The 27,577-nt window shown below is 41.1% G+C and overlaps 1 protein-coding gene and 1 long non-coding RNA gene across 3 annotated transcripts in view; one reads left to right on the forward strand and one right to left on the reverse strand.

The window, feature by feature from the left end:
• Positions 1-254: 254 nt before the first annotated feature.
• On the reverse strand, positions 255-11,849 carry LOC143841027 (uncharacterized). The gene is made up of 3 exons (XR_013232533.1): positions 8,699-11,849; positions 7,354-7,478; positions 255-4,723 (listed from the first exon to the last, which is right to left on the reverse strand). It is a non-coding gene; the product is annotated as an uncharacterized LOC143841027 (long non-coding RNA).
• A 14,497-nt stretch (positions 11,850-26,346) lies between these two features.
• Positions 26,347-27,577, forward strand: part of TUT7 (terminal uridylyl transferase 7) — a 49,914-nt gene continuing 48,683 nt past the window's right edge. The window contains exon 1 of one of the 2 annotated variants that reach the window (XM_077344618.1): positions 26,347-26,514. The gene's annotated coding sequence lies outside the window, so the exon portion shown is untranslated. Of the gene's footprint in view, positions 26,515-26,565; positions 26,720-27,577 lie in introns of those variants that run through there. The other variant, XM_077344619.1, reaches the window with a different exon arrangement.

Consider the following 27,577-nt stretch of genomic DNA (forward strand, 5'->3'; position numbering starts at 1 on the left):
TCTAGGGAAACCAATAGTAACTTATAGAGCATCATCTATGGAAATCTTGGTAGTTAGCTTTGCATGTAATTCAAATTTGTGACACATAGAGGCTAAGCGCTTGGTCAAAAAGTCTTTGATGAGCAAGAGCCTTTTGGGATGTAAATCCATCTTAAAATCATTAAAAGGTCCTTATGTCCCTCAAGGCAGGCAGTTTAAAGAGAAGACTTTGGTAAAGGAATAGCACTCTCCAGTACACATACCATAGTTCCACAGTCACCAAGGAATGGATGCTCTGCCATCTAGTGGGATCAAAGAGGATTCCTGTTTTATACAGCCTGTTACAAGCCTTAATAAAATTTGAGCCTGCATGCACATGAAAGCTCACACCTTGAAAAAGTCTTTGTTGATCTTAAAGGTGCCATTGGGCTCCAGTTTTGTAGTGCTACTTCAGACTAACATGGCTATCCACTTGAATATAAATTACAATCCTTGTTATAGTTCCGTCCCTCCATCCCACGTCTCCTAAAACCACCAATAAAAACAGTGCAAGGGATTAAACAAATGTTTACCTTATTTTTATTTTAAGATACCTAAGATTCCTGGCCAGACCTGAAGCAAGGGTGATGCATCATGTAACTTTCAGCCATACATCTGGCCCAACTGCATGGCGAAGACCTAAATCTGAAGCATGTTGAGTTGTAGAATGTAAGCGTGTTTCCTGGCTATACCAAGAGCCTTCAATTTCAGCATTCTTCTGCCATGCCCCAGAAGTCACATCACCTGAAGTGACATCAACCAGACATTCCCGCCGGATGTGACAGGCAAGCTTTAGCCCCTACATGGCCTAGCGGCCTACTCCACTAGACCGGGAACAGGGCTAGGGCAGGTATCTGCCTCTCTGTTGTCCCCTGCCCACTCCCAATGCAGTTAAAATGAGAGTGCTTACTTCACTGGACTCCAGTGGCTACCATGTACAATGAGCCGCAGTCAGCAAGAATGTTTATGACCAGGGTTCCTCCCCTTTCACCTCCTCCAGACCCACCATTGGCCATTTTGGGAGGGGGTGGATGGATCAACATAACCATATATTGTCATATCACCTGATAATTTTTAATTTAAAGAAAACTATAAAAATTAATTAACTCCCACCCAATCAGTACAACCCTTCTAGGGCCATTGAAAAACCCCAGGATTTCATGAAAGCCTTGTAGAGAAAGTCTGATCTATGCCATGGGAAGCTCACAGAGGATGATATTGTCAGTCAGAAGTAAGGTGGGATATTATTTCCAAACAGCTAATCAAAGAAAGAAGGAGAAAATGGTAGTATAGGTCACTTTCAAGAAGGAACAAAGGATTTGGGAGCTCTCACCTCTTTAACATAGCTAGCTAAAACTTGAAAATTTACAAACAGAAAATCAAAAAAGCAAACAATCTGATCATTCATAAGCCTTTCGGTTCTCATTTTTTCCCCTCTTGTATGGCTCACTGCAGCATAAAATGAACTGGTACTTACTAAACACTTTGACAGTTCAGTTTGGTTGAGCACCCAAATGTTCTGCAGTTATTCCCCTTTGATCTGTCAAGCTGAACTGGCAGCCTCACACAGACAGGATTTTCCAGAGCAATGTTCAAAACCTGATGTAATTCAGATTTTTAATACTCTCTGAAACTATTTTTCAACCCACTATGAGGTAGGGAACCAATTTGTTTTCTAGTATGAGGCAGCAGTGTGGAAAGCCAGAAGCCCCAAATTGGCTGTTCAAAGGAATAGATGCGATTCAGCTCTGCCTCCCTTTCATCCCCGCTGTTTTTTGGCTCTTGGGGCACCTTGTATTTGTTGAGACAAGATTCCAGGTTGGGCTGTGGGGGAGCTGGTGCCATCATCAGTGTGCTTGCATTTCTGCAGAGACACAGTGTGCAACAGGAGAGACATGGAACTGATGGGTTGGCAAGAGCTGTTTCTGCCTGTTCCCATGCTACTTGCTATTGTTGCAGTGGCAGGTACATGTTTTTATACTCCCATGCAGAAACAGCCAACATCATGTCAATTTTGGCCCTGAATTGGTAACAAAAAATGAATTACTAGAGGCTGGTTGGGAGATCAAGTAATTACCGCCATATTTGTTCCAGTTTGTTATGAGTTTGTTGTCCTGTTTTTTAATGGGGTTTTATTGGGGCTTTTACTGGACATTTTGTAACCCACCACAAGCCGGTCTCGGGAGTGGTCGGAAATAATAATAATAATAATAATAATAATAATAATAATAATAATAATAATAATAATAATAATAATAATAATAATAATAATAATAATAATAATAATAATAATTCAACTGAGCACCTCCACTCTGAGAACTGTGTTTGCTAAAATGCTTACAGTGCCACTCTAAGCAGACTTACACTCTTCTAAACCCTTTGGCTTTGATGAATTTCAACAGGTGCGCTTGGGATGGCACAGTTAATTTGAAGGCTTCAGCATCAACATTTGTCAGTTACCAGTGATCATCCCTTAAGGTGCAAAGACTTGAATAGATAGTAAAGTGAGCACTTGATCCATTCAGTATCTAAAATCAATATGCCTTTGCTTGCAAATCAGAAAGAGGACTGCACCAATAAAATGTAACGGGAACAGACCCAAGATGGAAGAGTCTATTCTTTTCGATATGGCATGATAGTTAATCCAAAGTCTTTTGAACAATGCTGGAGGGGATTGGGTTAGGAGAAAATATCTTTCAGAATGATGGTGAAATAATCATTTTAAAAGCCATACTATTTTGAAGCCTTGTTCTTTGGCATTTTCTTTAAAGGGAAGCTGATTGTATATAAAAAATATAAACCCTGCTTTTTAATTAATCTTTATTTGTTGATCAGGTCTAGAACTTATTGAAGATCAGCACTACAACATTTACGCAGACTAACTTTCTCAGACTAACTGTACTTTCTGGAAGCTAATACAATTTTGATTATGCATTGATTTTATGATGTAAATGTTTTATTGCTGAAAAAAACTTTCACATTGCAGGAAAGGATGAATTCCTAAGCAGGCCTGGGAGCAATTCTAAGCAGGTCTGCTCAGGAAAAAGTGTCTGGAAAGAGTCCTCAGCATTGTAGCTATTATATCTTCAAGTTGTTAGTTTGACCCATGACAAGGATGGTTTTCTTAAAGTTATTGTCAACAGCAGGCTTATCTGTGGCATTTATCATTGTTCACATCTGAAAAGTACATCAAACAGAAGCATGACACAGAGGCCAGGTAAGCCTGAGGAGAGTGGTCAATGTTAGGAGAACAAAAGACTTTCATTAAATGCAGCACTACATGGCCATTGTCATAAAAGGAATGATAAAATGAGCAAAAGGAAGTAGTTCTCCAGCTAGGCCTGAAGAACATTTGAATTGAACTTGGTCCCTTTTAGCCTCTGAGAATTTAAGCACGTGCTCATGTTTAAGCAACTGCTTAAGTGATTTACTATCAATGATGGACAGCACCAGATCAACTCCTTTATTGAATTAGGCCTCTGACAGTGGTATTCATAGTTCATAGTGTCAAAGCTATGTTGTAAAACATTATTTATGTTATACAAAAAAAATCACTTTAAAGGGTTAGTTCAAATCAAGGGTTTGAAGCAAGCTAGCATACAACTATTTTTGGTATGTGACTTATCCGTTTCTGATGTTTTATTTTACTAGTTCCGTGAGTCTATTAGCTTGCCCCTTGTCAAGATATTTTAAAAAACTGAACAACGGGAAATAATTTAGCAAACTTTCCTCCCAAGAGCTCAAAGACTGGAATGCATCTTAAGGGCTTTAAAAAGAGGGTTTCTACTGAAAATTCATGCTGACATTTGGTTCTCACATGGGGCTTTAACAAGCCATAAGGTTCCAATTTTTGCCTTCAAAAGGTAAAAAGCATCTTTTAGAAGCGCAGAGCTCAGGGAGTTATGCTTAACCATTTCTCTTTTATTACTATTATCTTTTCTTTAAGCAACTACGTACTCCCCACATGAGTTTGACACTTGATTGGATTCATCCAGGTCAACCTGAGACTTCTATTTTCTTCCTGAAGAAACTCAAGAACTCATACATTCTGATTTACAAAGGCAAACACACTTCTGGTATGATCCAGCCTAACTGTGCAATCCTAAGCAAGCCTAAGCAGAATTCTTCTACGTTTGCTGCAGTCATTGAACTTAGAAGGGCGCAACTCTGCTTCGGACAGCACTAAAAGGAAAGCATTTTGGAGTTACATTTAGATCAGTGGGAAAATTTAAAGGTTAGTGTAATGATCCTATTGCAATTAATGGGAACTCAACCATCATTCAGAATGTGTTTATAGTAGCTAATAATATCTTTCTGATAATAGAAATGAAGAAAAAAGGACTAGTCTAAAGTTATCTAGAAGTTCATCAAGCCAATAGAAATGTCAGGATCAGAGGTACTACTTGGTTTTGCTTTCCTTTGGATGAGTGAGCTGTAGAGAATACTTTTTTGTAAACATTTGTTTTGTTTACAAATTGGCAAGTAGAACACAGGCAGAGGCAACCTATACAACCACTACCACCATCTCACCGCACATCCCTAAAGAGGAAGGTTCTGCACCAAAAGGGACATCTTCCAGATCTTTTTGCCTGTCTCTTTATATGGACATCAAAAGTGACTTTTGTTGTTGTTGTCCAGTTCTGAGATCTTGAACCATACTCTCTCAAATTTTCATCTTCTTTCAAGCACTGCAAACAAACCAGCTCTGCAGATACAGAAAATCATTATTTATTAACTAAAACAATCACATTCATCCTTTTATTTATATATCAGACTAACATGGCTGAAAGTTAACTAACTGGGCAGGAGCTGTTGTGAGCTGGAGAGGATAGTTTAGTAACTGACAAGTAAAAAATGTTATGTCAGTTCCATGAACTAGAAATGGTCCATCACATTCCAGCATTTTCAAGGTGCAATAATTATGTCAGTGGCCCACACTGACCTGTAGAAAACGTTTAATGTTAAGCTTTCAACTTAAATCTGAAAATATACCTGTCAGGATGGCTCTTAGAATGGGTCAAGTATAAATTGTTTTGTAGATGTATCTGAATTAAGGATAAGGAGAAGCTATAGAAGACTGAAAGCTTATATTGTTCTATGTTTAATGTTAAGCATTTAATCTAACCCTGGAAACTTTACTATTCTCTGTACTAACAACATATACTGTATCCTACATTGCTATTTTTATGAAAAAGGGGAAGCAGTGTTTTTTTTTCTCTCTTGTTTCTTTTCCTTTGTAGGCATATCTTTAAACCGCCCGTGGCGCCGCGGGCGGCGCCACAGACTAAATAAAATGCTAAGGGCTGGTGGGAAGGAGTTAGGGCGGGCTCTGTCCGGGATAAAAACTCGGAGGAGCGAATCAGGAGCCGCAAAGCTATCTTAATATTTTGTAAAGATGTAGCCATAGGTTTTTGTAATTGGACTAGTTTATGTTTTTAAGCTAAATTTTAGATTTTAAACTGTATTATTTAATTTGTATTTTAATCTCTGTTAGAAGCCACCCTGAGCCTTTTTGAGGAATGACAGTGTAGAAGTCTAAAAATAAGAAAATAAATATTGTTTCACTACTGTATGGCTAATGCTATTCAACTGATAGATTGTATAGTAATGGTGAAACAGGACAGTCTTGTTTTATTCCTCTTACTAAAGGAAAATATGCAGAACAGAATCCACTCATTGCTATGTTTGCTTATGATGATTAATGGAGTAGATCTATCCATTTGAAAAATACATCTCCAAACTGAATGAGTTCAGTACTTCTCTAAGAAATATCCAGTCTATTCTGTCAAATGCCTTTTCTGCAATGGAAAAATAAAATATGGAAGGCACTCGTTTAGCCTGGGCTAAACTAATTAAGTAAACAATTGTCTCATATTCCATTACATTAATCTTCCCTTTATAAATCCTGTTGGATCAATACCTATATAATTTGAGAGAATATTGCTTAATCTCTTTGCAAAGATTGCAATGAAGAGCTTGTAATCCATCTTCCTGTTTTTTGAGGTTTGTAATTATTCCTGCATTGCCAATTTCTTATTGGCTGGTATCAAAATAAAGAGACAGCACCTGCCCACACCAAGTTCTGGATTGAACTAGGGCAGTCTAAAACATTGGCCTGGATTGAAGGGACAGAGTTGTCACAATACCACATAGCCCAGGAGTATGATATTGGGCTATTTCATCTTGTCATGAGAGGGGGCGGTGCATGAAAGTCACACACTGCAGCTAGAAGCTTTTGTGCCTATGGAAATGTGCTGTTGGACCTGCCACTGTGTATGGCTCATATTTTTCTGAAGTTCCTTTATATTGTCCTGGAACAGAGTGAGGCTATTACTGAGCTGCAGCTTGTTATTTGTAACAAAGTTTTAAAGTGAAATCCCTTATTGCTATGGTCTCTCAATTTGTATTAAACAATTTCTTCCCTTTTTACTTCAAGAGTTGGCATAAGCCTAATAGCATGGGAAAATGTTTCACACTTGCATGCTGACAGATGGGGCAAACATCAAATGGTGGGGTGTGATCCTTTGATCACTGGCAGAGTTTTATTTCTCCTATGTTTTTGTGAACCATAACTGAAATCCAGGGGATTGCCTGGCAGTTTTGGCAAAGAATTATCATATGGCTGTATTTGGATGTGTGACATAGTTTACTAATTAAACAAAATTAATTTTTGCTATATATTCCCACTGTCATATAGGGCATTTTTAGTCTGAGGAAGAGTGCTTGCATTCGAAAGCTCACGCCTTGAATAAATCTTTGTTGGTCTTAAAGGTGTTACTGGACTCTGATTTTAGCATGGGAAAATGAAAGGAAATTACTAGAGAGCATTTTCAGGGGAGATGAACATGGGAGAGATTGACAAGTTCAGAAATTCACAATTAATTTGATAATCAATCCTTATGGTTTATATTTAAGTTCTTGACTAATATGACTTACAAACTATCCAATCACACAGTTGTACAGAGCAGATGTCAATGGGAATGTGTTAAATGTTCACTGGAAGCAACTGCAGTATTTGAGCCTTTGATTTTAAAACAATGACCTGTTCCACGATGTTTCAAATTCTTGACAAGAACTATGTACTATCTGTGTCCATACCCTTTCTCCCTCCCTCTGGCCCATGATCTTTTAGGATGGCCACTTTATGCATGGAGTCTTGAGATCTGCAAATACTACTGATCTCCAGACAACAGCAACCAGTTCCTCAGGAGAAAACAGCTGTTGGGGGGGGGGGACTATGGTATTATACCATGATGAGGACTTTCCTCTCCCCAAGCCTTGCTATCCCCAAATTAAATGAACTGTCTGAGTTTGTGATGCAGTAGAAACACCCACCTCCAGTGTGCTAAAGACTTGCAGGGGATCTCCAGCTGACTCTCCTCTATGTGTCCTCTGTGTTAGGTGATTTCTGAAAGTTCCCTGAATGTACAGTGTCAGAATTACAGCCTCCATCTTTCATTCTTTCCAATGGAAGGGGGAAAAGTAAAACAAACAAGGACACAGTCAAAGTCCCCAAGAATCTCTGTAGTAGAAACTCAAGGTGGCGGAGATTTCTACAAGCCTAGCAAAACAAGTACAAAACAAGTACAAGTACAGACTGCCTAGCAGTATCAGTGCAATCACAGAGTGCCCAGCAGAACCCAGTGCCACTGGCATTGCAAACTTAAAAGGCCTGATCTCAAAGCACAGAGTCACAAATCCAAGCCATGGGGCTGGGATTCTGAAATCTCTGTGCAAAAAATAGGAAGTGAAAAAGGAATGCAGCAAAGCAGCAGGAGACTTCTTGAAACTGACATGATTACTTTGAAACTGACAATAGTGTTTCCAAAGCTGGAGAATTCCATATACTGCTTTGAAGTTTGATAAACATTTTATTTGAATATAGTCTGTCTGGAAATATATCTGTTCATGAACTGGCACCAACCTCCAAAAACTGCTTAAAAGTTTATGACCACAGACTGAACCCGGCCAAAATTCATCACAAACATTAGTATGTGAACTCATTCATTACCATCCTTAATACTAATCCAACCCTTTCACTGATTGTCAATTTCAAATAATTCATAATTCTTTCCATGATAGCCAGTTAGTCCAAAATATAGCATTTGTTCACTCCCAACATGTTTTAAAATCTTAATATTTCACTGTCTAATTTTTATATCCTGGTCTAGGACTGTATAAATAAATAAACTTTAAAAGATAACATTTGTTCACCATTTTTACAGATAATCCAGATAGCATCCCATAGTATTCTCATGTCTCCTCTGTTATTTCTCTGCCATTTAAGTATAATTTCATTATTGTGCAAAATGAAATAAAATAAATGAGTAACTCCTTAAGCCTCAAAAAAGAAGAGTAATTAAAGCCTCAAAAGAATTAATGTAGTGATTTGAGTAGTGATATTTTGGCTGTTGTGAGTGAACTAGAAATAATTAAACCACACATCAGAAGCAACAGAAAAGAAAGTGGAAATTGTAAAGGGACAGAAACATACTTTTGCCAAATGGAATTTGATTATGTGGAAGTTCTCATTTTCATTTTCTATCTCATTCTGCTTTTTAAAATGTTTTAAATTTTCCATAAGATGACATGTGCTTTATGGAAAAGAACATACTCCCTCTTGAAGCAATGATGGCAGAAGCAAAGAAAAACGGATGGAAAAAAGGCGGAGGGCTCCTACCTGGTCTTTATGCCTCCAAATGTCTAGCAGAACAGTCTTAGCTGGTCGGTTGTCCTTACTTGTGTAAGAAGAAGAAGAGTTGGTTCTTATACACCACTTTTCTCTACCCGAATCAGTCGCAAAGCAGGTTACATTCGCCTTCCCTTTCCTTTCCCCACAACACACACCCTGTGAGATAGGTGAGACTAAGAGAGCACTGATATGGTCAGAACAGCTTTATCAGTGCTGTGCTTGGTCAGAACAGCTTTATCAGTGCTGTGGCGAGCCCAAGGTCACACAGCTAGCTGCATGTGGGGGAGTGCAGAATCAAACCCGGCTTGTCAGATTAGAAGTCCGCACTCCTAACCACTACACCAAGCTGGCTGTTGGCTTTATATCTGGATTTCTTCTATTTTCAAAACTAGCCTGACTTTGGATGAAAAGGCAAGAATGCTGAGTGTCTGGAGAGAGAGGCACTGCACTGGAGATACATCTGGGAAACACAGAAAACCACATTGCTTTGCCAAAGGCCATAATGTGCAGGAAAGATTTATTAAATAGCTGTCATGTTGCATTCCTAAATATACTTCAGTCTGAGTAAGTCCATTGACTTAGGGTCTAATTCAACATGTTTAGAATAATGATTGTAGAATAACTGCTGTATTAGAGGAAATATGGTGCTATGTGAAGAGCCATGCATAATAATGGTAATTGTTCTTACAGCAGATAGAGGGAGGTAGCAGTAGTTTTATTTATGTAACTCCAAATATTTGTAAGCTCATCTTTCTCCTAGATCTCTGGACCCAAAGCAGATTATTTCAGAAACAGAACAATAAAAATAGAGTTAAAAACTATGCTAGAAGCCATCCAAAGTATGTATACTTTACCATCTTTAAATTGTTGCTGCTGCCCCTCTATGATTTTCTAAATGCTATTCTCAAAAGTTCAGCCTTACAGTCTTTCTTGAAAGCTATCAATGAGGATGCCATTCTCATGTTAAGGGAGGGTGTTCCATAAAATCAGGGGCAAAAACTAAAAATGCCTGTAGTTTAGCCACAGCTGATCACATAAGAGGAACAAACAAGAGGGAAAAAATCTGTCCAATGGCTTAATCAAATAATCTTATTTTATTTATTTATTCATTTATTTGTATTTTTATACTGCCCATTCTTTACAGTTCTGGGCGGTTCAAATATATGAGTTCTGTTATCTCTTTATTATAATTTCCACCAGGACCCCAGGCTATGGACCAGTCCTGGTCCATGGATCAGTCGGTACTGGGCCATGGCTCCTCCTCATCCTCCTCCCCGACTGCTGCCTCGGGGGCTGCCCTGCCACTCTGGTTTTAATTATTTTAAAATGTAATTTTATCGTGTGTTTTAAATTTTTAGCTGCCTTGGTTGCTCTTGTAAGGGCAAGTCGTGGGTTACAAATTTTGCACATAAATAAATAAAATAAATATATAGAAAGAAGCAAAAGCAACCTAATAATTCCTCAGCTCTCTCTCTGCATTTCATTATGGCAAGTTTTCTGAGCAGGCATTGTTGTCAAAGTGTATACGCTTTCAAATGGAACAAGGGTCCATATTTGAGGGCCGGACTCCAGGAGTGTCTATCTTGAAAGAGTATTGTGACAGTTCCTCTTAATTAATGTCTAGCATAGAAAAGGCATGCACACCTGCTATATCATGCAGCATACTCTTTTTTCTATGGAATTCAGAATGGTTTACTTGGAGTTATTTTCTTCATGACAAATCTGTGAGGTAAACTGGACTTAGAGATGTATTTATTTATTTATATCCCGCCCCTCCCCGGAGGCTCGGGGCGGAACACAACACAATAACAATATACAATACAACTTTAAAACCCCTAATAAAATACCCCTTAAAACTAAAACCCCATTAACCACTATTCAAGATGAATGTGATGCAAAAATAAAATTCCGTAGTTTTCTCCGACAGATGGTGACTCACTCATTTACTAAAGTTTGTGGCCAAAGAGAGGTTGGACTTAAGGAGTCTCAAGTCCTAGACTCACATTTTTCCTGTCAGCTACTGATGGTGTATGAGTTTAAAGGAAGTTAAAATATAACTCATTCATTTTAGAGTTATTAATTAAGATAACTCTAAAATGTTATCTTAATTAATAGATTGCAAAACATGATGCAGCATGGATGGATCTGAGATTGAGCTAGTCACAGTAGTGTGACAAAATGGCCAGTGAGGCCTGAGGAGCAGGATGTAACATCAAAACAATAATAAAACAAGAACTAGACTTTCTACTTGGGAACAGTATCTTTCCAAACATTGTTCTTACAGCAGTGATCATGAAGGGTCAGAACATACAGATTTGGAAAATAGTTAAGATGGTTCTTTACAATAAACCCCCAAAGTAACTATGAAGTTCACAGAGAACCACTAGACTTCATCTCAAACCCTGCCAAACCACAAATGGCTTGTGGATTCCACTTGAAGCCACAAACCAGCCTTTATTTACATGAAATTAGTCCTTATATAACTCAAAACATTTTCAGACTTTATTTAATCTTTCAACAAACCGGTTGTGAGTTTTATATTTTTTAAATAAAATATAAAGTCATGGCTAATCCACGTTTTGAGCTCCTGTTGTGAAAATTTCACGGAACTATTTATTCTGTTCAAAGACTTAGTATCTTATTATGATAAAAAGCCAAAACAGAGTTGAGATGGGTGATATGAATAGAAAGTTGTATTAATGTTTCAATTAATTCTTATTCTAGCAACTTTAATTAAGGCTCTTGAGAGTGAATCATTCGCCTTCCAGTATACTATCATACCCTTTGCTAACAACTAGGTGAGCTTGCTGGTGCTTTTTCAAATGTTTACAGCATAATGGTTTCAATTAATTTTCTAAATTATACATTCCTTTCCCTGAGATTAGTCTATAATAGAAAAACAAATTGCTAATGCTAAGGTAAACACCAGAAATTTCTTTTGAGATTTTGAAGATTACATTCCCATTGCTATCTGGAATTTGCAAATCTTTCCCAAGCTTTTAAAGGCTTAGTCCTTTTAGTTTTGTGACCAGGGTCAGTTAAATGAATGTCTGTGAGTGCAAATTTAATATAAATGTTCATTGTCTATTCACCTTCATCCCTTTCAAAGTATCTACATACATAGATAAGTAAGTGATACTCATGGTCTTGCTATGCTGATGGCTATTATGCCACCCCGGCTGACCCCCTCCTCGGCGATTCCCTGGCATCTGCGCGGGCCTTGGAGCAGGTCCGCCGCATCGGGGACGCATCTGGCCTGCTCCGAGGCCTGCACAGAAGGCAACCCCATCCGCCCACTCCCCAGAGATTCCCTGGCCTCCTTGTGGGCCTACTCCAAGGCCCGCAGGGAAGGCCCCGCCACCCTCCCCGGTGACTCCCCTGCTTCCGTGGAGGCCTTGGAGCAGGCCTGGCACGTTAGGGACGCGGCGGCCTTGCTCTGAGGCCTGCAGGGAAGGATCCGGTGGCTGGCCCCTCCCCTGTGACTGACCTGCTTCCATGCAGAAGGCTACCCCATCCGCCCCCCTCCCGAGTGATTCCCTGGCCTCCTTGCAGGCCTACTCCAAGGCCCGCAGGGAAGGCCCTGCCACCTGCCGCCCTCCCGTGACTGACCTGCTTCCGTTCGGGCAGGAGTGGGTGCCCTGGCGTCCAGTCTCCTGGCAGGGCCGCAGGGATTGAAGGCAGCCAACGGTCGGCGTGGGGGGGGAGTGGGCAGATTGGGCTCTTTGAAAGGCTCTTTGCCCGTTTTCATTCAGGGGCCAAGGGGCCTGATTGGCCCCTGTTTCCTATCTCGTACTCGGCCCACCCCCCTTAGCCTTAGGCTTTTATTTACACCAGGCCCTTATTTATACTGATACCCAATAATGTGCTATGCAAAAATAACAAGTACAGATGAGACAGCACCAGTGAAAGATACTCTACCACATTCATACACCATGTCAGTTGATGTAACCTATATACACTAAGATGGCACTAAACAAGGCATACTGGCAACCAAATACCCTATTGTATCACCCATCCCATTCAGAAGAAGTACAAATGCATTTTCAGGGGACTGTGAAGAGTCCCCTATTCAGTACAGATCTCAATTCTGCCATGAATAGCTGGGAAGCAGCTGATACCTATAACATCCACAACCTGCAAGGCTTCTCATAGGAAGGACTTGAATCCCCAAGCAATCCAAATACTGACAATAGCAATCTGAATACAATACGCATTTAACAGAAAAGAGGAGCCAGGCTCAAAGTGGGAGGAAAAGGTTTTATTCCAGTTACAGCCTGGGATGTTACTGAATTTGAGACTACTTTGGTTTGATTCAAAACTGAAGCTTCTTTTATGAATTCTCAGCACTTCAGAAGAAACTGTGGTCTGTTTTCTCTAGCCAAAATAATGACCTTCAATAATATTTTTATTATTTTAAGGATATTACAATTATATAACACTACGTAATTGCTCAGGGAGTTTTCAGCTTCTATAGCTGTTCAAATACATGTAATGAAAAATGCCAAGGTAGTTCACATAGTTGCTTCTAGAAGTTTTATGACTTGAATTATGATGTTAGGGTGAAAAAATGGTTTGAGTACAAGAGAAGGAAAACATGCCTAACACAGCATCAGAACAGTTTGAGTCCAGTGGCACCTCTAAGACCAACAAAGTTTTATTCAAGGTATGAGATTTCATGTGCATGCAGAATTAATCAGATACAGGTTAGAGCAGATAATTGTGCCTATTTTGGGGTAATTTTAGTGGCAAACATTTTACTCTGCTAGCATGGCTAGTGCATAAAGCAGGGGTAGTCAAAACTGTGGCCCTCCAGATGTCCATGGACTACAATTCCCATGAGCCCAAGCCAGCAAATGCTGGCAGGGGCTCATGGGAATTGTAGTCCGCGGACATCTGGAGGGCCGCAGTTTGACTACCCCTGGCATAAAGCATTGTAGTCACACTACTCTGGGTAGTGAGGGGGCTTATGATGGCATACATCATACCACCTACTGTTGGTTTTAACGATCCCATCTTGGTTTTAATTATTCAAGACCATGGTTTTAGAGGCTTACTGCTGATTTTAGAATATTATGACGTTATCCGGCAAACTTTAATTATTTTATTGCTATTTTTAAATTGTCAGTTAGGTGTTTAGTCATTAAAAACATTTTCATTATTTTTTTAATTATTGTTGATAAATTGTAAACTGCCTCATCCATACTTTGACAGGCATGTGAGATACATATATATTTTAAATAAATTACTGTTGATCCATGGCTATGTCATGTCTGTTAGTCTGAGACTAAGACAATTTGGAAAATTGCATAATTCACTTGGAAATATCAACACTCACATAATGTTAACTTCACTGTAACACAGCCATAATAATAATTAAAAAATTATTTACAATTTGAACAACTCTGACCTGCAACAGCTGTTCAGTAATTCAGACCTGAGCATGGAACTTCATATGTGCATGGTTTGTGCTCCAATGATTACTATCCCCTCTAAGTACTGATCTGAATTGGAGACAGAATATCATAAGACCCTGATGTTTCCACTAATGATCACCATCATTCAAATTAGTACTAAATATGTTTAATTGTAATAATTTGATGACAAGAATACTGATTGGACATCATTATTGGATTTTTCAATTGTCAAAAAGGAGAATAGACTAGCAGTTTAAGTTCAGCCTCCATCTTCTACTTTTGAGAATGCACAAATAAAAGTAAAGCAATCTTACTCTTAACTACAGAGGAGTAGCAGAAAGACTACATTTACTCACAGTAAAACTGCACATTTTGTATTGAATAGTTCACAAATTATCAGCATACTTAAAAAACAACACTTTATGGGCAGCTTTCCAAATGTGGTTCAGGCATTTCTTTGCTTGTGCAATTTGAACCTGTCAAGGGCTAATTAAATAATTGCATGGTTGTTACTACAGCTGTGTGAATTTTTCATTACGTTAGAGGACTGCCGTGTCAGGCACTCTCTTGCTCTGGGTTCCAAAATATTGGTAATGGAAGGTGTGTTGTCAGTGCATGTTCAGCTGTTGCCAGAGAAAGCAAAAAAGGCAAGGAAACCTTTTCTCCAATCAACGTCCATCACTCACTGAACTAGACACCTTGTGTATATCTCATGCATAGAATAAAACTCCTACATGCTGGTGAGTATAAATAAAAGGCCTACAAGCAGAAACAACCCAGTCATGGGAATACAGGAACTGATGTCATATAGCTGGAACCTAGCTCTGAGTTATATTTATCATCCAGGCTCTGCCTCCTGAAGGCTCTCTCCCCAAAGGCAAGGGAAGCTGGAGGGACTTGCCTTGAAGCCATGCTGAGAGGAAAGGAGCTACAACTAGTTCATGTGCTTTCCCCTTCTTTCATCCTGAGTTATCACGTCTAGCTAATCTCCCTTCCTCACCCTCGCCAAGATGATAAAGAAAATTAACTGAGCAAGATAATGAGAGAAAACAGGACCAGTCAGTGGCATTTGTTCCCTCTTGTTATTACTTTTGGTCAATCCCAACTGGTTTTCCTCATCTGTCAGGACTGGAAGGAATCTTCAGAACTCTAAACAGTCAAAGCTGTCTTTATTTTCACTCACATGATCAGCTGCCATTTGTATCAAGCTTTGAATGCCCAAATCATATGTGATGAAGAGATCAGGAAACTGAGCTGCCCATTTTTTCCCTCTACTTCAGAACAACTATGTGAGGCTGATATTTTTATAGAGGGAACAGTGTTGGAGTAGGAGGATGAACCTATTTCTTCTTCCTTATTTCCCTAGCTGTAACTACACCCTCAAGTAGGTCAGTAGCTCCATTGTAGGGAAAATATAGGTACCAGTACACAGTATGCTTATTTTCCTCCCAGATATATTAACAGCAGCTTCAGTTAAGCCTCCAGCACCACATCTTCAAGTACTTTCCCAGTCCTCTAGCTGCTTTGAAGGAAAAAAGATGTCAGATCTCCTATATCTTGTCTTTTGCCCTGGAAACAGAAAAGGATTTGTGTCAAAGATCTGTTCAAATGTTGAATGACTGCCCCTTGTACAACCGCAATAAATGATCTCTAGGTTTCTAAGAAGAGGGCAGCCTTGGGACACTCCTAAGCACCAGGATAACAGTACTTTGATTTGACCCTCACACTCCAGCCCCAACATGCAGAAATACACAACTATTTATGATTTTCAAGGATGTTCAATCCACCTGCCAAGATTCGTGATTTTTACATGTCTGTATATCCTTCAGAATGTCATAGAGGTTGTTCTACAAATTTTAGTTATTTAATTCCAGGCTTGGTCAATTCTACCATATAGTCAAGTTCCTCTCTCTCCTGTATCAAGCATTTCAATCCTGTGCATGTTTACACAGAATGATCTCCCACTGAGTTCAGTCTCCTGTCTCACTGCCAATTTATAGGGTTGCAGCCAAAATTACCTTACTGTTGTGAGATTGCTTTCTGACGAATATGAATGGAGTCAGCCTAAGGGAACAAGAACTAGGGCCTATGAGAAAAGGCCTTGAAAAGGACGGATGTTTCCACAGGAGAGATCATTGTCAGAAAATGGTTGCAAAATGATTCTATTAAAATGCCCATCAGAATCTGAGGAAAGTCTCCCCTTTCTTGTTTTGAAGAAGATGACTGGTACATGTGTGAAGGAGCAGTTTGAATCTGGAAGAAAGAGAGAGAAGCAAATAGACTGGTCTGAGTGAGCTGAAGCATCCAAGATCTATCAGCTCTGGAGAGCTGATGTGGGTAAGTAGCTCTGCTGCTCTATAGGACTGCCTCTTTCTCTTCTCTGTCAAGTCCTTGTTTCACTTGTAATTGGTAAAGACACCAACAAAGACTCCAGTGGTCTCTTCTCCAGAGGTTGAGCTGTGCTGTGTCTGGCACTTCTCCTGACTAAAAGCAGAGCATGTAACATTACTTTTATCAAAACCACAAGTGCTTCAATACAAAGTATTTCTGACTCAACTTCAAACACTTGGCTGTTCTCCTCCTCTGCTTTACATGGTATCTGTCTCTTCTGTTTTGGAAATGCTGCTTTGGAAACAAATTGTATACATTGTGTAGGGCATTCCTTTATATTAGCCAGGCCTGAAAAATCACAGGCTGACACAGAAATAGGGGGACCAATTCAGTCTTGTTCGCACAGGCCAAAGCCAACCAGACTTCATGCCTTTTACATAGCATACAATCTGCCCAGGGGCAAGCTAGTAGTAGTACAGTATTTAATCTCTGTCATTTGCTTTCAGGGAGCTACATCTGCAACCCCCACCCCACTTATTTTTCTGAATCAACACATTTCCTTGGCAATGACATTCAACACCCATTTAGCTACAAAATTAGAAACAACAACAAGATGGAACTCCTAAAGGTAAATATACCTTGCAATATACAACTGTGTATGTTTTCCCCCCTCTGACCTTCCTGCTCATAATAGCAACAGTTAAAACTGCTTTGGAGAATACTTGGCACAGGTTTATATCCCATCCCATTCCACAGAATACATGATAGGGTACATGGAGAATATGCTGTTTTCTCCTCACAGCAACTCTGTGAGGCAGGATAATGTGTAGGTTCTCAAACTGAACTCATGCCCTGTGTTACAAACCAGGTTTTAGCCTGTGCAACTCCACCCAAATCAGGGCAAAAGAAAATGGCAGGGAACAAGCAGTGCCATTTCAGAGAGCCTCATTGAACTGATAGGCCAGTTAGCAGATCACCTGATATCCTCTGGTACAAGATTATTTAGCCTGAGCTTGTTTCTCCAATTGCAACAATACAAAGACCTGTTCTTGCTTCTAATAGACATGGATGTAGGCTGAGGAGAAACTGGGCTAGGATCAGCATGTGAGCATGTGAACCATGGTTCAAATGACATGGATACTGGATATATCAGTATCCCCCCTCCCCAGACACACACTGCTGATTTTTAAGTATCAGATTTATAATCCAGGTAGTTTTCTTCCTCCCATATTTTACCCACACCTACACCCACACATTTTATAGGATACACTGAGCAGTTCCATCCGCACAGTATATGAGAAATAACAGGTTCATGGGATTTCTGCACCCCCTAGTGGTTTGTATATAACTCCAGAGATTTTGTAGTGGTGCTACAGAAATATACCAAATCAGTTGGTCATGATGGTAGAGAAACAATGAACAAATGTATAGTGGTACAAGAAGCAAAAGTAAAAGCTAACAGAAATAGAATATACCAAAATCTAGACCTAAATGCTGTACAAACTGATGGTACATACATTTTTAGTCTTCTAATAATAACTGCTATATCACTGTACTGCAGAAAGTTAAAGTTAATTAATTACAGGTAAGATTCTTGTTCTATGTAAAGTTTCTCAATCCATTTACTGTGGCACTAATTAACACTAACCCTGTATGAACACTAAAAAGTTTACATTTAATCAACTTTTTTCCAACTGTTTGTTGGGAAAAAGCTACACATGAATGTATTTTAACGCCTTATGATGAATTCTACATTTTTTGAGAGATTAGATAACTTGGTAATTGGAAAAAATACCTTTGGGGGTTGTAAAACTGTCGGTCAAAACAGAACAGTAATGGACTCTTCCATCTAGTTTACACATATGCACTGAAATCAAATTGGTGGATTATTACTTAATTTTTCCATAGCAACTGCAACTTTTTATGAATATGCTGGCTGCAGTAAGAAAAGGAAAGGTAGATTGCCCTGTTAAGACTGAGTTCTTTACCACAATCAGGAATCATGGTCCCTTTGGCCAACATATCCCATTTTCCATTCAAATACTATTTTATGATATTAAATTCTAAGGAATCCCATTGACTTGGTGGGGTGTCAGCAGCTTGCAGAGAAATCCTATTCTCAAATTACTGATACTGGACAAGGATAGAAATCGGGAAAAATTTCCATAGTGCCAGCAGAGCCCTATTTGCACCATGGATTCACAGCAGCATTATACGAGTACTAGTAATCAAGCCTGCTGTACTTACAATACAGCGGGCGCTAGATCATGTTCTCGCGGCCGGTGAGTCAGCAGGCCGCCGGCACGCGGGACATGGCGGCCTGACGTGGCGGAGGCGCTTTGCGCCTCCCGACGCGTCAGGCCTCCGGCAGCTCGCAATTGCTTCCTTGCCGGCGGGGCGGGAATCGGAGAGGCCAATCGGCAGGCGCGATTGGCCCCTCTGATGGTCTGTCCAGAGGAAGGGCCCAATCGGCACTCCTCCCCCCAAGCCCTTACAGCTTTATTTAGTCCGCGGCGGTTTAAGATAAGCACCATACTGATGATATGTAAGTAACAATAATTTGTTATTATATTTCTAGTCCACCCTTTCCCAAAGGTCAGGCTGGATTACAACTTTTAGAAGCAAATAAATCTAAAATGTACAAAATTTTAAAAATGTTAAAATTCTAAAAAATGATTTCCCCAATGCCCCATCCTTAACAAGAAAAAGAAGGGTGGGAGAAAATGGGTAAAGACATGGGTGGCAGGTAAAAAGAGTTCACTTATAATCCTGTAATTGCTCTAGGGTTGCCAGCTAAGGGTTGGGGAATTCCTGGAGATTTGGGGGTTCACATTCCAAAGTCTTCATTTTCTCCAAGGGAGCTGTTCTCTAATTCCAAGAGATCTCCAGGCTCATCTTAGAGGTTAGCAACTGTACAAATAATAGGGTATTTCATCAATGGGAACAATAGTGACAGGAAACTGTACATAAACATTGTGTAACAGTTAGTGATATATATTGGAATGGAAAATTATTAACACTAGCATTTTTTTCAGACTCAATGACTACATCACAGGAGTCCAGAAGCTAACAGCTTGCTAAGCTCCAATGCTTTGGCTGGGGAATCTGTGGTAAACAGAGGTTTTTCAATCTATAAAAATACATAGGGATAGGCACATATAACAAAATATATGCAAGGTTTGTACAAACTAGAATATCAAGGTGATTCTCAAGCAGGAATTTTGTTATGGGTAATGATTAAAGATAAGTTTTACAAAGCAAAATTATTTCAGTGTATCAGAGCTAGTTCTATATTCAGATAAGCTGAATTTACTGCCATCTAGTGAAAATAAATTCCTAATTTCTAAAAATTGCAGATGTCAGACTTGATCCAGTAAAGTTTACCAGTCAAATCTTTTACTTGTAGAACATCAGTCCCAGAACTTTCTGGGAAAGCAAAAAAGTTGGTAGCTATACAAAGCAACCTGTAATTCTAAAAGTTGTTTAGTGTTTCACCAATATACTATAGTCTTATTATTATGAAGAAGAGTTGGTTCTTATATGCCGCTTTTTCTCTACCTGAAGGAGTCTCAAAGCGACTTACAGTCGCCTTCCCTTTCCTCATCCCACAACAGACATCCTGGGGAGGTAGGTGAAGCTGAGAGAGCCCTGATACCACTGCTTCATTCCGGATTGGCCCCTTCCTCCTGACCATCGGTCGGGCCAATAGGTAGGCGCGAAGCGCCTGCCGATTGGCCCGGCCGATTCCTAACCTGCTGAAGGAAGCAACTGCGAGCCGCACAGAGCGCGGCTCACAGTTGCTTCCTCGAGGGCGGCCTGATGCGAGGGCGGCCTGATCCGACGCGTCAGGCCGCCCGCAAAGGGAACCCCCCGCAGCCACGCGGAGCGCGCCTGCCGGGGGTTCCCTGCCCGGCGGGCTGATGCTGCGAGAGGCGCGAAGCGCGAATGCCGGGGGCTCTGTGGTCTAGCGCCCGCTGCATTTAGCTGCAGCGGGCTTGATTGCTAGTGTTGCTATAATTGTTCACCTCTGTTTCGAGTCTCTAGAATTTAAACCTCTGAATTATGGATGTACTTTATTTCTAGCGTACATGCATGTAAATAGATTTAAAATGCTGGTGAGATTCATTTTGCATGAGGAACAATTAACATCACACTGAATATGACTGTCAGTTCAGATTTTGACAGCCACTGTCAAACGAAGCCTTTGATATCCTCACATCACTACCCTCCTACCTACACAGCAGTTCTGGTGATGGTATTTCCTTTCCTTCTGCCTTCCAGCTGCTTTTGCAATGTGCACATTAGATTAAATTAGGTCCCCCACAGGATCATGTATGATCAGATCAGGCAATTAAATTATGTGTGTGCAGGGGAGGTGCTGTGACTTATATAGGGCTGTTTGAAAACACAAACATGGACACAATGATAACATGGACTTATATAAGCACCACCCCATAATATTTCTTTTACAAAAATAAGATCTTAGAATCATTAGTTGACTGACTGGTTTGTTCATCCTTTATCCAAATTATTAGCTGTCCAATTGTATGTAGCAATGACAGAGCTGGATAATTAGTAGGGGGTGGAACTCAGACAACCCATCAGACAATGTACGTGTGAAGTACTGCTTGATTATACTGTAAGGGCCTGTTTAAATAGGTCGAAAGTATTCACTGAACAGGCTCTAGCTACTCACACAGAGGTGAATGACTCAACAACAACAACAACAACCTGCTTACAACTGGCGTTCTTACTGATAACAGGCTGTAGCACAATTAGGTTTTTCAAGCATATATTTAACTAAAGAACAAATATCCTCTTGGTTTTTAAAATGGAGCAGGACAGGATGTTACAAAGAAATAGAGTTTGTAACAAATTGATTATTTATTTGAAAATGTACATATAAACAAGTGTGTATTTAGATTTGCCACTGAGTGAGGTTTGGAGAGGGGAAGGGAGGGACCTTGCTCCAAAAGAGCCATTTTCTCCAGGGGGACTGATCTCTGGAAATCAACTGTAATCCTGGTAGGTCTCCAGGCCCTACCTGGAAAATGACAACCATACATGTACTGCTTTTCATCTACCAGTCATAGCTGTGTTATTTTGTTGCAGCAAGCCCAAACCCCGTGCAGCAAAACACAGCCTTAAAACTTAACACAGTTCTTGAGGAATAAACTGCATTAGATGCATGAAAAGGATCCATAGCCAGAACATATACATGGAAAGAGAAACAGAGAAATGTCTGATTAAATCATCATAAGTAGTATACTCTGTGATATCTATGCTGAGCTCAAAAATATTTCAGATATGTACCATTCAAAACCACAGCAATAGGTAATAAAAAACTTATTTTGATGGTGTTATATTGCTATGCAATACAGTGATGATAATGATACTAAACTCTCTAGTTCTCAAACTAATTTAACATCTGTGGTGGGTGAGAAATATGTAAGCTCTATATAAGCTTTAGTTAATACTATTAAACCTACTGCTAAACTATAATTCAGCAGTTTCATACTGCTGTCTCCATGAAGTCCTCTTATTTGAACGGTGAATTTCCAATTAGCAGAAGAGTTCTGGGTTACTGCCAGAAACTTTAAGCCCTTCTTTAAACTAAAGCCACTAGGGGAAGGAGACGATCAACATAGGGAGTGTATGGAAGGAAAACTATCGGAGGCAGCCCAACCGGCAAGGCCAGCTCATAGGGAACCAAAGGTAAAAGGATTCAGATGTCTTTATACTAACGCCCGAAGCATGGGCAATAAAAAGGAAGAGCTGGAACTTCTCATGCTGATGGAAAGGTATGATCTAGTAGGCATCACAGAAACTTGGTGGAATGATTCTCATGACTGGAATGTAATGGTGGATGGATATGAACTGTTCAGAAAAAACAGAATAGATCGAAGAGGTGGAGGAGTGGCATTGTATGTGAGGAAAGGGCTTACCTGTCAGGAAATTCTAGTGAAGGAGAGCATATCTACAGTGGAAAGCATCTGGGTGAAAATAAGCGAGGGGAAAACAAACAGTGTGGTGGTTGGTGTCTGCTACCGACCGCCTGACCAACGAGAGGATGTGGATGCTGCACTTTGTGAGCAGCTTGAGAAAATATCCAAACGGCAGGACCTTGTCATCATGGGTGACTTCAATTTCCCAGATGTGTGCTGGGAAACAAACTCTGCGAAGCGTCCTCAGTCATGCAAGTTTCTGACCTGCCTGGCTGACAATTTCATTTATCAAATGGTAGATGAACCCACAAGAGGTTCAGCCATACTGGACTTAATACTGACCAACAGGCAAGAGTTGGTGGAAGAGGTGAAGGAGGTGGGGACCCTAGGGGGAAGTGACCATGTCCTCATAGAATTCCTTTTGAGATGGGGAGCCAAGGAAGCTTGTAGCCAGACGCGGATGTTGGATTTTCGTAGGGCAAACTTTAATAAACTCAGAGACATGATGAGTGTCATACCATGGACGAGAATGCTGGAAGGGAAGGGAGCATGTGAAGGGTGGGCGCTACTCAAACAAGAGCTATTGCATGCTCAATCAATGACTATTCCAGAAATACGAAAACACTGCAGGAGCTCTAAGAAGCCTATTTGGATGAACAGAGAACTTCAAGAGGAACTAAGAAAGAAAAGGAAAATGTTCAGGAAATGGAGGGAAGGACAGAGCTCTAAAGAAGAGTACCTACAGGTTACTAGCCACTGTAGATCAATCATCAGAAAGGCCAAAGCTGAGAGTGAGCTAAGATTGGCCAGGGAAGCCCATTGTAACAAGAAAAGATTTTTCAGTTACGTGAGGAGCAAACGTAAAGTAAAGGAGGCAATAGGCCCGCTGTTGGGTGCGGATGGACAAACGGAAGATGCAGAGAAAGCAGAAAGGCTTAGTGCCTATTTTACATCTGTTTTTTCCCACAGGTCAAAGTGTTTAGGCACATCTAGAGATGGCTGTAGCCAAAGGATAGTGTCTGGGTGGCAGGTTAACATGGATAGAGAGGTGGTCGAGAGGCATTTACCTGCACTGGATGAGTTCAAATCCCCTGGTCCAGATGAAATGCACCCGAGAGTACTCAAAGAACTTTCCAGAGAACTTGCACAGCCCTTGTCCATCATCTTCGGAACCTCTTTAAGGACTGGAGATGTCCCGGAGGACTGGAAAAGAGCAAACGTTATTCCGATCTTCAAAAAAGGGAGGAAGGATGACCTGGGAAACTACAGACCGGTGAGTCTGACCTCTGTTGTGGGGAAGATAATGGAGCAGATATTAAAGGGAGCGATCTGCAAACATCTGGAGGACAATTTGGTGATCCAAGGAAGTCAGCATGGATTTGTCTCCAACAGGTCCTGCCAGACCAACCTAGTTTCCTTTTTTGACCAAGTAACAGGTTTGCTGGATCGGGGAAATTTGGTTGATGTCATTTACTTGGATTTTAGTAAAGCTTTTGACAAGGTTCCCCATGATGTTCTGATGGATAAGTTGAAGGACTGCAATCTGGATTTTCAGATCGTTAAATGGATAGGGAATTGGTTAGAGAACCGCACTCAAAGAGTTGTTGTCAATGGTGTTTCATCAGACTGGAGAGAGGTGAGTAGCGGGGTACCTCAGGGTTCGGTGCTCGGCCCGGTACTTTTTAACATATTTATTAATGATCTAGATGAGGGGGTGGAGGGACTACTCATCAAGTTTGCAGATGACACCAAATTGGGAGGACTGGCAAATACTCCGGAAGATAGAGACAGAGTTCAACGAGATCTGAACACAATGGAAAAATGGGCAAATGAGAACAAGATGCAATTTAATAAAGATAAGTGTAAAGTTCTGCATCTGGGTCAGAAAAATGAAAAGCATGCCTACTGGATGGGGGATACGCTTCTAGGTAGCACTGTGTGTGAACGAGACCTTGGGGTACTTGTGGATTGTAAACTAAACATGAGCAGGCAGTGTGATGCAGCGGTAAAAAAGGCAAATGCCATTTTGGGCTGTATCAACAGAGGCATCACATCAAAATCACAAGATGTCATAGTCCCATTGTATACGGCACTGGTCAGACCACACCTGGAGTACTGTGTGCAGTTCTGGAGGCCTCACTTCAAGAAGGACATCGATAAAATTGAAAGGGTACAGAGGAGAGCGACGAAGATGATCTGGGGCCAAGGGACCAAGCCCTATGAAGATAGGTTGAGGGAATTGGGAATGTTCAGCCTGGAGAAAAGGAGGTTGAGAGGGGACATGATAGCCCTCTTTAAGTATTTGAAAGGTTGTCACTTGGAGGAGGGCAGGATGCTGTTTCTGCTGGCTGCAGAGGAAAGGACACGCAGTAATGGGTTTAAACTTCAAGTACAACGATATAGGCTAGATATCAGGAAAAAGTTTTTCTCAGTCAGAGTCGTTCAGCAGTGGAATAGGCTGCCTAAGGAGGTGGTGAGCGCCCCCTCACTGGAAGTCTTCAAGCAAAGGTTGGATACACACTTTTCTTGGATGCTTTAGGATGCTTAGGGCTAATCCTGCGTTGAGCAGGGGGTTGGACTAGATGGCCTGTATGGCCCCTTCCAACTCTATGATTCTATGATTCTATGATTCTATGATTCTATGATTCTCTGCTATTTATTGTAGTATACATAAATCTCTGAATATCTCATCTGCTATTTCTGTTAACATCTGATTGTGAGGAAGATAGTGGAGGGAAAAGACAATAATACATATGAACCTATGTGGCTAGCTTTTTATATTCAGAACCAAAACAAAAACTTCAAGCTTCATATATGAACATATCCCAAAATAGCCATCTCTGTACTTCAGCCTGTACTTCTGTAAACTAGGTATCCTATTCCACAGTACACTGTAATAGATGGCAATATAAGAAAGACAAACCTTAAACAATGATTAATGCTTTGGAAGCAATTATAACAAATGAGAAACTCCCACATCTAAGTAAATGCACTTTTAATCCATCCATGAATCAGCACCATTCCTAGTACAGCTTATACTAGCCTGACCTAGTTTCTGCTTGGAGTAGTAGTGTATCATACAGGCTCATATTTATGAAATATTTCTGTATACAATGAAGGCGTAAACCTTGCAAAAATCAGAAGGTTGAGTCTGGTCTAAGAACTAGTCAAACTGGAATACTGGAGCACACCTGTCTTAGTGCCTTTTCAAATAGTTATTTTTACTGTACTTGTTATTAATTTTGCTAAATACAATTAAAATGTTACAAAAGCTTTCTACTTTCTTTCCCCAGCATTTATGCCGTAATCTTGACACAGTTGAGATGCAACTCAGCCCCATCTCCAAGCAAACCGTTGCTCTAATTAGAATTGCGTGACTTGCAGCAACTATTAGATGGTACTTGTGATATGACTGCAATAAGAACCCCAAATGCACCCTCCTTTCTGGTCATCGGGGAAAAAAATTTAATTAAGGTTGCTGAAAGCTTCAGGTTCAGCAATCCGTGGCATAGGCTTTCCGCGCATGCCAGCTTCATCAGATACGTGGCCCGGTAGACTACTGTGCTTAATGAGGAGGAATTTGTATGCGGAATGATTTCCTAAGTGAGGGAAAGTTGTTCAGCTTTTGAGACCCTCTTATTCCCTCAAACGCTGAGGCTGGCGTTCCACACAGACACTGTTCTAGTTAGCTCATGTTTCGGCTTGATAAAGCTCTGTGAACGAGACCAACAGCCCCCTCACGCACCGCTTCCTAGAAGGCGGCTGGCGTTTTATTTGACGGCGCTGCTCGCGCGAGTACCGTCGAGGGAGCGAGAGCGGCCTGACTTCGAGAGTCATGGCGACGCAGGGCGAGGCGGAGGGCGTCATGGCGCTCTGGCGCGTGAGCTCAGCAGAACGTGCCGGATGAGGTCAGGCCGTGCGACGGGCGGGGGGAGGGAAGGGGGAGGAGCGAGCAGCGAGCAGCGAGTTCGGAGGGTTCTGCGCGGCGGGGGCTTCCGCTTGGGTGCGATGGAGCGAGCCCAGTGACGGGCCGTGAGGACAGCGGCGGCCGTGGCAACGGAAGGAGGGGGGATATCGACGCCGGGGCCCCAGAGGCCGCCGAACTGTCTACCCAGTAAGTTCCTCCGCCTCCTCCGTGCGTGCCCCTCCCGCCCCGCGAGTAGGTGGGAGGCCCCGCCCGTGTGGCTGCCGTTTGGGGAGGGGGCAGCCCGGTCCCGACTACCTCCGAGAAGCGCCTGAGGCCTGGCGGCGACTGTCGGCAGCCCTTGTTGTTGGGCCTGGGCGGTACTCCCACAGCACCCTTTTCGCTTCCTTCCGAGGTAATAACGAGCCCCACGAAAGACGAAAAGAGGACACAGACAATGCCAGCCTTCCTCGTAGCCCAACTAAGTAGTACGTGGTGGTCTTCATGGCTTCTGCAGAGGGGATGCATAATCGGGATTGACCTGGTGCTTTTGACTTTCGCTTCCCCGTGTTATTTGCCCAAGAGGCGTATGGGATATTCTGGCCCACGGAAGCTCCTGCCGTGATCTTTTTGTGAGCGCTTCCGCAGAACATGAACAATGGTGCCGTTTAAACAAGACTCTGGACCTATCTTTTTGCCTTCCCAGTATCACGCTTAAATTGGGCCTCAGTATCTCACTCTAAGGGACGGTTCTTTAGGTTTGTGTTAAATTACTCTAGACCCAGAATGCAAGTGCAGTGTAGGCCAGTAGATGGAGTATGTATAGTTGGTGTGTGTTTTTCTGCTAAACAATATATATGGGGGAGAGAAAAAAAGAGGTTTTGGCATTGTCTTCAGTGTCATGTGTGTCTACCAGAAGTCCATTGTTTGGCCCTTTTCAGGCATCATGCCCTATTTTCACTATAAATGAACGGCTAAAACCAGAAGAGATGTGCGAGAGAGAATTGTCCAGAGCTCTGTGTTTTAAAGTTTTTACGTTTCTAAAGATTCATTGATTCATATGATTAACAACAATGAATGAGTGCCATTGCTAATACAGTCTTAGGCAACTCTGGCAGTTTCTAAATTGTAATTAAAGAATTTGAAGTAATTAAATCTAAAGATTGTGTGAGAGAGTACATGTATGTTTGGAATGGAAACCAGTGGTGAGGGGAGATAAAACATACTAATCCAAATTTTAAAAATCAAGTTACAAATTCACCTGCTTAGTATA

The sequence above is a fragment of the Paroedura picta genome, chromosome 7 (assembly GCF_049243985.1).
Source record: "Paroedura picta isolate Pp20150507F chromosome 7, Ppicta_v3.0, whole genome shotgun sequence".
Lineage (NCBI taxonomy): Eukaryota > Metazoa > Chordata > Lepidosauria > Squamata > Gekkonidae > Paroedura > Paroedura picta.